Here is a 10,317-nt window from a genome sequence, read left to right as displayed (position 1 = left end):
GCGTATCAGGGTACTTGCGTGTTTTTCTTTTTTTGTCACCACAGATGGTACAGTTCAGCTCATCAGAACTTTGATTTAAATCTCTGAAAGTGATATAATCAATATTGAATTCAGGCACTCATTTGCATCACACAAAAACGAGACTGTTTTTAATGACATATAAGAAGTTTCTTCTTAAATAAAAGGTAAAAATCAGAAGCTAATAATTGCAAGCAGAAATAACATTGGTAGTAATTGAGTAATCTATTCCTACACACTAGAGACGTCTCCTAACCTTCTGCTTTATATACATAGATTCAGACTGGAAATGGTGAAATTTGTACTTAACATATGAAAATAGCTCTAAAAACAGAACTTGAGATGTTCTGATCCAAAAAAAATCCCCAAACACATTTTTTTTTTTCTTCTTTAAGCTTCACAGTCCCCAAACTACACACTTGACAAAACCAATCTTTGCCAAGGGAAGTCTATAATATAAGTGTGAGATGACATGAGCAGATGTGTAAAAAAATAGTTTTATATAAACCTACTACATTCCTTTTTGTCTACAACCTTGGGGCATAGTTACATACCCCTTTTTCTTGATTTTAATGTGATCTTAATGAATCACCATTTCCTCCTGTCTCCTTCTAATTTCTAATCCCTGATCCCTTTACTGTACTGCCGCTAACTGTTTGTACAGCTATGTACATACGAGGAATTTTAAGGAGCTAATCCATAATAAATAAAACACTATGACATATATTTGTATGGATATTTTATATTTATATTTTTAACCCTGACTTCTCAGCATTTCTTAGCTCAGTCCCACAGGTATTTCTGCCAGCACAACTAAGAAAGTGCTATATCACATGATAAAAGACAAGCTATGGAGAAAGGTATGGAGAGAAACATCTTAAGCCAGTTTTACCTCTAACCTGTTTGGAAATGAAAACCCTGGTGTCAATTTACATATTGGATTAGTACAGAGCATTGCTGTATTTTTTCAGATATTTTGCCAAGGTTTTACATAACCACACAGCACAGAAAACCTTTTGAAAACTTATTAATGGTTCCCAATCAGTTCTGAGGGAAAAAATGGGGAATATATTTTTTTTAATTATTATTAAATCATTAAAATTATTTTTTGAGCCATAAGCCTACGCTGAGATTAGAAATAGAGGCTTGAATCATTCCAGTTGTTTGTAAAATAAAAACTGAATGTGGACAGAATTTCTTACAAGTTAGATAAAATAACTTTCTGAATATTGTGGGAAATTTCTAGAAAGTTATTATTCGTGAAGATTTTTTCTTTTATTGATATCTGTTCAAATATAGCCTTCATCAACACAACAGCTACACCTAAATAAATTAACATGTCTATAAACACACCTGCCACTGAAATTGGCCTATATAGTAGTTTATATATAGAGCTCTATCTAAAATGACAATAAGAAGTGGTGTGACGTCACATGGATTGTCTAGCACTCACAGATTTGGTATCTGAATCCTTTCAGACCATTTCAGAATGCTGTTAAGCACACAGATACTTTGGGGGTATCCTGCACGTCAGCCTTTGGGTTTACAGCTGTTTTCTTCCTCAGATCCTCCAAAATTCTGTAGCCCACATCCAAAAATGATAAAGATTTGGGAACCAACACCGATAATATCTTTTCTTTAGCTCCTCTCTGTGAATTCGTCATTCTGTAGGCTACCATCTTTCCCCATATGCCAAGCTTACTCAGATATCTACATACACTATGATATTAATGTAGACTTTTACAAGTTAAGCTCCTGCTTTCCATTTGAGACAAAATCCCAATTTAAAAGAAACAGTTTTCAAATGTTTCACATGATTCATATGGCTTCTCCAATTTATGTACAACTTCATTGTCTTCTTTCAACTTTGAAGTTAGAAGACTCATCAGAAGTTTCTATATGGTCTACCTTAATGATGCAGACATATCCCACCCCAGCATTGTAGTAACTGCCCTCTGGAAGTGTTTCTCTTCCTTTCTGTGATAAATAGGTTTAGCAAGTCTGACTTCATAACTTAGACACCTAAGCTGAATACCCAAATTTAGGCAATATCAGTACATTCCTCAAAATACATTATTTTCTGAGACAACCTAGATTCTAATCTAGGAATGGTATATATAGTTTTTCAAATCTAAAACTATCTGAGAAACTTTCAAATCAAATACATTTTTTGGCTCAGTTTTCCATTTGTAAATGCTTTTATTCCAGTTGTGTCTATTTTTCTTATTTGTCATTGTTATTTACACATATCTTATATGTTGATATTTTTTGTATGTTTTCTCTGAGTATGCATTATTTATATTATTGGTAATTACTTGTATTATTTTTGCTCAACACCATCTGTCTGTCAGCACCCATCTGCTTTCTCTTGTTTTAGGCCTAGATTGCAAGCTTCTGGAATATGGTTCATCTTTTTTTCCTGACCCATTACAAGTTACTCTTGGGTACTATAGTGCCTTGGAAGCCTACTTTTGAAACAGAACCCCACTGCAAAAGGTGGTCTACAAACAGAATAAAATAACAATTATGCTTCAATCAGATGGGATAACAAGAACAGACAGACAGATGGCAGAGTACAAGAAGGCAATGCGACAAAATTAGTCAACATGACAGACATTGTATTACAACATGAACAGCTTTCTCATTTTCCATGTCTTTTACAGATATTATGAAAAAAAAAATCATATTACAGGAAACTCCTCTCAGTGAGGGACATGTCTCAGCACTAGGAGAAAAAAAAAAAATGCTTACTTGAAAATTCTGTGAGGTGGGGATGAGGTGGGGAGTCAAGTTGAGAGGTGAGATCAAAGTAAAAAAAATCAGAAAATGGAAAAGGTCATGGAGAGCACCTAAAAGAGAAGCAAGTAACTTAATTTGATGTCATAAAGGAGAGAGTAGTAAGAAAAGAATGCAAAACTGAGTAGGGATCTGACCAAAACAATGAGGTAGGAAAACAGTATTTAAAGTAAAATTTCAAATGGCTGTGAGAGGGGCAAAACAACAAGGATGACAGTGAGGTGGAAGGTGCTGCCAATGAGATAGGAGACAAAGGGAACTGTGAATGCTTTGGATATTTAAATATGTTCTTAATACACTTAACTGTGATTGCTGAAATTACAGGCAGATGAAAACATTAAGCATAACATTAAGATAAACTTATTGAAAATCTACTTTATCAGTCATATTTTAACATTGTTAGTAGAAGGCTAGATAATTATTTTGGAAGAATTCTCTTCAAAACTCAGGGTTTTGTTGCAGAAGTAAGTGGTGAAATACACAGCCAATGTGTGTTTCCAGCAGCCCAATGGCAATGTCTTGATTCTAATTCTTTCATGGGCAGACCAGAAGAAAGTGCCAGTTAAAATTTTTCAGGTTGTCTTAGCTGTCCCAGTGTCTTCGGTAATTTATAACATTTTCCATCAGTGCCATACATTATTTAAATCTGTGAATCATTTCAAGATAAAGACAGAAACTGAATAAGAGATTGAATGGAGACTTGGTAAAAATACAGCTTCACTGTACTCACATGACATGTCTGCTCTTTGTCTCTACATATATTTATAACAGAGAACATATGAGAATGGGTTCTGTAGGTCATAGATTCAGTTATTCATGGCTTTCTTTTTCACATTCAGTTGACTCTCTGAATAACTGCATTTGCAAAAGACAGAGTTCAATGAAAGTTTACAGTACTTGCATGTAGAGATGTTCATTAAATAAAAATGAATGAGTACCCTCATCACATTCCAATTAGCATCTCATAATCCTGAAAACATCTTTTTTTTAAATCTGAAATGTATACAGATTCCTAATAAGAACTGTGGCCAAGTATATCTTGAGGGTTTTGGACTGAGGAATATATGTTGCTTTGTACATACAGTGCAAAATAAATTAAGAACCTGTACATACTTAAAACCAGAAGACACAAGTTTAGACACTCAAATATATTGAATCCATCTTCAGCACAAGGTATCTCTCAGTTATACCTACATATTCCAAATATGAGGGCATCAAAGGATACAGTTGCTCCAACCATAACTCAGAATATAATTTTATAATCTTGGAAGCATTAAAGAAACACATGCTGCTTAGCTTCACACAGGTCTCTTTCTGTTTCCATTACTAGGTCTTGTAAAAGAATCATCATAGAATCATAGAATGGCCTGGGTTGGAAGGAACCTCAAAGATCATCTAGTTTCAACCCCCCTGCCATAGGTAGGGACACCACCCACTAGATCAGGTTGCTCAGGGCCTCATCTAACCACCTCCAGGGATGGGGCATCCACAACATCTCTGGGCAACCTGTTCTAGTGCCTCACCACCCTCTGAGTGAAAAGTATCCTTCTAACCTCTAATCTAAATCTCTCTTTTAGTTTTAAACTATTCTCCCTTGTCCTGTCATTATCTACCCAAGTAAAGAGTCCTTCTCCATCCTTTTTATAAAACCCCTTTAAGTATTGAAAGGCTGCAATGAAGTCACCCTGGAGCCTTCTCTTCTGCAGGCTGAACAACTCCATCTCTCTCAGCCTATCTTTGTAGGAGAGGTTCTCTAGACCCTTGATCATCTTTGTGACCTTCCTCTGGACCTGCTCTAACAGGTCGACATCCTTCTTGTCCTGGGGGCCCCAGACCTGGACACAGCACTCCCAAGTGGGACCTCACAAGGGTAGAGGGGGACAATCACCTCCCTCGACCTCTTGGCCCCTCCTCTTTTAATGCAGCTCAGGACGCATTTGGCCTTCTGGGATGCACGCGCACACTGCCGACTCATGTTGAGCTTTTTATCCATCAGAATCCGCAAATCCTTCTCTGCAGGGCTGCTCTCAATGAGCTCTTCTCCTAGTCTGTACTCACAATTGCCTTTGCCTCGGCCCAAGTGCAGCACCCTGCATTGAGACATGTTGAACCTCATTAGCTTCATGTGGGCCCACTTCTCATGCCTGTAAAAGAGACTCTTCTTCATGACTGTACATCTGAAAGTCCATTGAGGAGATGTTCAATTACTTTGGTGCTTAAAACATGGATAAAAGTGAGTTTTTACACCTATATAACATTAAGTTACCAAGAAAGATGGTAATTCCTTTGTTCCAGTCCTCTTTAAGGCTTATTAAAGGAAATGAAAGAAAATTCCCAAATAGAAAATTTGTTAAGGTAGGATGAAAAGAGAAAAAAGGGAGGGAAGGGAAGGGAAGGGAAGGGAAGGGAAGGGAAGGGAAGGGAAGGGAAGGGAAGGGAAGGGAAGGGAAGGGAAGGGAAGGGAAGGGAAGGGAAGGGAAGGGAAGGGAAGGGAAGGGAAGGGAAGGGAAGGGAAGGGAAGGGAAGGGAAGGGAAGGGAAGGGGAGGGGAGGGGAGGGAAGGGGAGGGGAGGGGAGGGGAGGGGAGGGAGGGACGGGACGGGACGGGACGGGACGGGACGGGACCGGATGGGAGGGGACGGGAGCGGAGGGGACGGAGCTGAGGGGATGGAGCTGAGGGGAGGGGAGAGGAGGGGACGGGAGGGGAGGGGAGGCAAGGCAAGGCGAGGCAAGGCAAGGCGAGACAAGGCAAAGGCAAGGCAAGGCAAGGCAAGGCAAGGCAAGGCAAGGCAAGGCAAGGCAAGGCAAGGCAAGGCAAGGCAAGGCAAAGGAAAGGAAAGGAAAGGAAAGGAAAGGAAAGGAAAGGAAAGGAAAGGAAAGGAAAGGAAAGGAAAGGAAAGGAAGAAGGAAAAAAGAAAAGTAGGGAGATAGTAAAAGGGACAGTAAAGGATAATAAAAATACAAGAATGCTAAGGATAGTAAAATTAAAAAAGCAAGCAAAGTAATGCAAAATAAAATGACTTCAGAAACTGGATTTATGATAAAACCTACAAGAAAGCTAAATATCTGGAAGGTTAAACAGATGTCTCACCCAAAGTAAGTTATCCTTGCTTCTGTAGATTTATGACAGTCTCACCTTCTGTGCTGCCAAGTACAATATGAATCATACTCACTAAAAAGCACAGATTGTATGAATTCTTAATCAGTTTTAATTTTTAAATCATTGGTTATTTTTCTCTATACCTCTAGTAAAGCATATTAATAGGTTTCTTAAGTTACATGGGGTGTACACCCACGAATTCTTCAATGCTACCTCAAGACAGCAACCTACTGATAATTTTCAACCACCTGAATCATTCATCATACTGATAATCTCCAGCTTCAGTGCTGAAGGCCTGGCAGTGTGACTGACATCTGTAAAACTCTGGAATGGATCTCTGGGATCCCTGTAATTGCCTTCATCCCTCTGCTTGGAGCATGCTTCTTTTTTCTAGACACTGCATGGGATTTAGAAAGTCTGCACATACAAGCAGGTGTAATATAGGCTTTACAAGAGATTTACACCTTTCTGGACTGAAAACTGGAGGACAACTAGATTACCTTGGAATAACTCAAATAGGCACTAGAAGTCCATGTTCTGACAACTGAATTAAGCTGCAAAATATGAAAGAATTCAGCTGTAGCAGTAGGAACTTACCAGTGGGGTTTTGCACGTGTGGAGCTGTTTCCTAAATTCCCATTATGATTCATGAAGAGAAAGGGATTCACCTTGAATATCAACTGAGACCATTATCCTTATCTGTCACCACAGGGTATCATGAATTGATCCCCTACTTCTAGTGAGAATAACATGCATCTCAGCTCTCAGTTTCATCCCACCTAAGTTTAAGAATCTAATTAATTCACTTGCACATCAGAACAGTAAAAGATAGAGATGAGGCATACATAGTTGGAAGTATGGGAAAGAAATAACATTTAAAAAAGAAACCATTGCTGTCTACAACAGTCATTAGACAACCTTACGTATTGCCAAATAAGTGCAATTTGTTAACCTAAGGTATATGAATCTGGCCCATTACTGTGAACTTGGGTAATGAGTGACATATGGAATTATATGCCTAAATGCTCTGGTAGGCTGTAGGTATCTCTATTGCTGGTAAGTTTACTGTTACCTTTATCTCATCAAGACAGTTGCAATTGGTTTGGCTTCCAGCTACTACTTTTACAAAGTAGTCTAACAAACCCTATGATTCACTAGGGAACCAGGTGGACTACATTGATGACATGGAATTACATGACATGGAATCTTATGGCCATTCTCATGTGGGATTTACTATGGTGCAGAACCTTATTGCTGTAGAAGATTAACTTAATTGCTGTCATAAAATGTCTTTATCACACCAGGGGAAACAATGTTAATGTAATTGAAATATTCCTGTTGAATACAGACTAATGCAATATATTATCTAACACTTATCAAACCTGAATGAACTGGTCGTGTCATTTTATTTCCTATTGTTTTACAGGTAAGAACAGCATGAAGTCTGCAGTTTCTCTTAGGTACAGAAATTGAAAGAAGACAGTGTGAAGATAAAAACTAGAACTCAGTTATGTGGTGGGAGCTGAAATCTAAAGTAACAGAGATTAAGAACAAAACCCATAATAGTCCATTATATTTGTTCTTTCCTCATCTAAAGGGATATTTTCTGGTATGAGGATGCTTATTAAAGGTACACATGAACTGTAGAACCAAACTGTACTAATTTCCATAAAAATAAGGAACGCACTTTGTGTGTAAGTGCATTTGTACAGACATTTATTTTATATACAAACATAGCAATATAACATAATTGCATCTAAGTACATGATTTATACATTTAAAATGTATATATTTTAATTTATATTATAAATGTACATGTATATCTGTGTGTTATATAACGGAAGGGTATTCTGTCTCTTCGCTATGAACACACAATATTTTATGGTTCATTTGAGAGCATTGATGGATCTCAACAAGGCCTGGCCAAACTTTGGGCTATGTAATATAAAAACAGAGTAGAAACACTCTTGAAAGGCTTATGATCTCATAAGGCAGGGCATATTAAAACAAACAAACAAACAAAAGTAGCAAGTTAATAAGAATTTTCAAAGAAAACAAACAAAAAAAGTATTGTGCAGTGTGTTCTTAGTTACTTTTCACATGGCAACCCCACCACCCACTCCCCTTTGTCTTGCTGCCTCAACTAGTCTGCTGCACGGCCTTGATTTATGATAAGTTTCCTCCTGTTATGAGCCATGAAGAAACATGGTCTCTCTGAACAGAAGGTGTTCTAAAAAAGCCAAAAATAAACAATTTACCATATCTGTCCTACAGTAAATTCCCAGCCCTTTCTACCCCCTAAGAGTGGGACAATTTCTCTTGTGCCTCCTCGATACAACAGCAGTTTTTATACCTATGTGCTTGATCACATAGTATTATTCTACACAATGGTAAGCCTACAAACCACATGATCCCAGAATGTTTTGCTGTAAAATAGATTTATTAAATACAGACTATCCTATTCTTTTCATTACTAGACATTTAGCCTGTGAAGCAATTCTTGAAGGGGAAGCAAAAATATATGACAACTAGTAATTTGCAAGAGCTGGGTCTGCTTCAGTGAACAATAGCATTACCTGAGATAGTCTTGAAGTCGAGTAGTGAGCTCATAGGTCAGACAATACCAGACCTCCTTCAAATAAAAGAATGGCTTCTCTCAGGCACTTTGTATTTCTGAAAAAGTCTGTGTGTCATTTTGCTGAAATAAGTAGAGAGAAGGCAGGAAATACAGAAAAAGAGAAACCTGTGGAAAAATGCAATAAATGGGAAAGAAAGAATTTAAATCTCTCTGGACCTAGCTAATTATTAAAAGGAAAAGACTGATGTCTCCTGTTTAAGTAAATCATTAGTAATTGTCTGCACTGAGAGAAATAGCTGAGTTCACAGAGATGTGATAAAGATTTAAGATCATAAGTGCCTAAGTGCAATGTAAGATATAGTGGGAAACCCTCTTAAAAGGCAAATGTAGTGACAAAAACTCCTTATTGCATTTAATAGACAATAAATGAGATTCCTCTAAGTTAACCTTTCACTTGTAGATTTCAGGGAAATGGCAAGGTTGTTTTCAGAAGATTCAGACAGAAATGGATAAGAACGAGAAGGCTGATAGTTTAAATTAGTCTGGAGAGTACGACATGCATATAATGAAACACTGTAGAGGGTTATAACTTAACCATGCAGATATTGTGTGTATATAACACAAAGGTCAAGGGTCCTTCAACATTAAGACTAGGAAAAAATTAGGCAAACTGTCTTGACATGCAACACTTGTAATTAAAATGCACCTGATATACCTTTGTTAGTTCCAGATTTCTTTAATAATACAGTAAGTACACACTGTGGAAATAAGATGCAAAATGCACTGTCATTGTTAATAAATTAATCATAGAGAAAATGTAAACAGTAATGGAACTCTGTGTTCTCATACAAAGACAGGTAGGCTGAAACCTAACTAGTTTCTACCACACTAGAAGCATTTCCTGCAAACATCTGAAAAACTAACACGAGTACTTCTGCAAACTGATTTTTCTACAAATAAAATATTTACTGAAAATGCATTTTAAACCTTGTCTCTCTTTGTGCTATTTACAGTATTTTTCTGGTCTGCTTCTTGTTTTCTTTTTTTCTAGTCAGTCAAGGCAGAGAAGAACCCTATATGTTTTATGGACTTCACCACAAGTGTAGTAGCTGGGTGTTTGCATGTCAAAATGCTGTAGCAGTTTGCAGATCAAGGTTTAATAATGGGAAAAAAATATATATATACATTCATATTGATTGTGTTTTAATTTTCCCGGATGTTCTTGGACATCTTAGAATAAAACTACCAACAAAATAAAAAAGCAAAAATTGACACATTCTTTATCTGAAGGATTTTTTTATTCATAGCTACCATTCTCAGCAAACAGATAAAAATCCCATCTCTCTAGTATAGAACATATGACAACAAATATTTCCATCTCCAGATGGAAAGGACAGGATTTCAACAGCTTATATTTCCAGCCTGTTGCCTTATAATTTCATAGACCCTGATTCGGGCATACACATAAATTCATCTTTAAGCATCTGCCTTCATCTCATTAAGCACATGTTTAAGTCTTTTCTTGAAAAGGGATGCTTTCTGGAGATGATATCTTGAGTGATGCTGTTCTCTGCTTCTGACACTGAATTTGGTAAGTCTTGCAAACTGCGATTAAATAATAATAACAACAACAACAACAACAACAATAATAATAATAATGTCTTAGTTTCAATTTAACTTATTTCATCTGGTGAATTCTCTCTGTGATATTATGAGCAAATCTCTTAATCCTTATTGATACAGAGCAACTTGAATCTTGGCAGCACCAGCAGTATCACCAGTTTTCTGAAGCACTGCATGTGTTACCCTTCAGGGTACTAATTCCT

Source organism: Cygnus olor, chromosome 1 (assembly GCF_009769625.2).
Source record: "Cygnus olor isolate bCygOlo1 chromosome 1, bCygOlo1.pri.v2, whole genome shotgun sequence".
Taxonomy (NCBI): domain Eukaryota; kingdom Metazoa; phylum Chordata; class Aves; order Anseriformes; family Anatidae; genus Cygnus; species Cygnus olor.
This window is presented reverse-complemented; position numbering follows the sequence as displayed.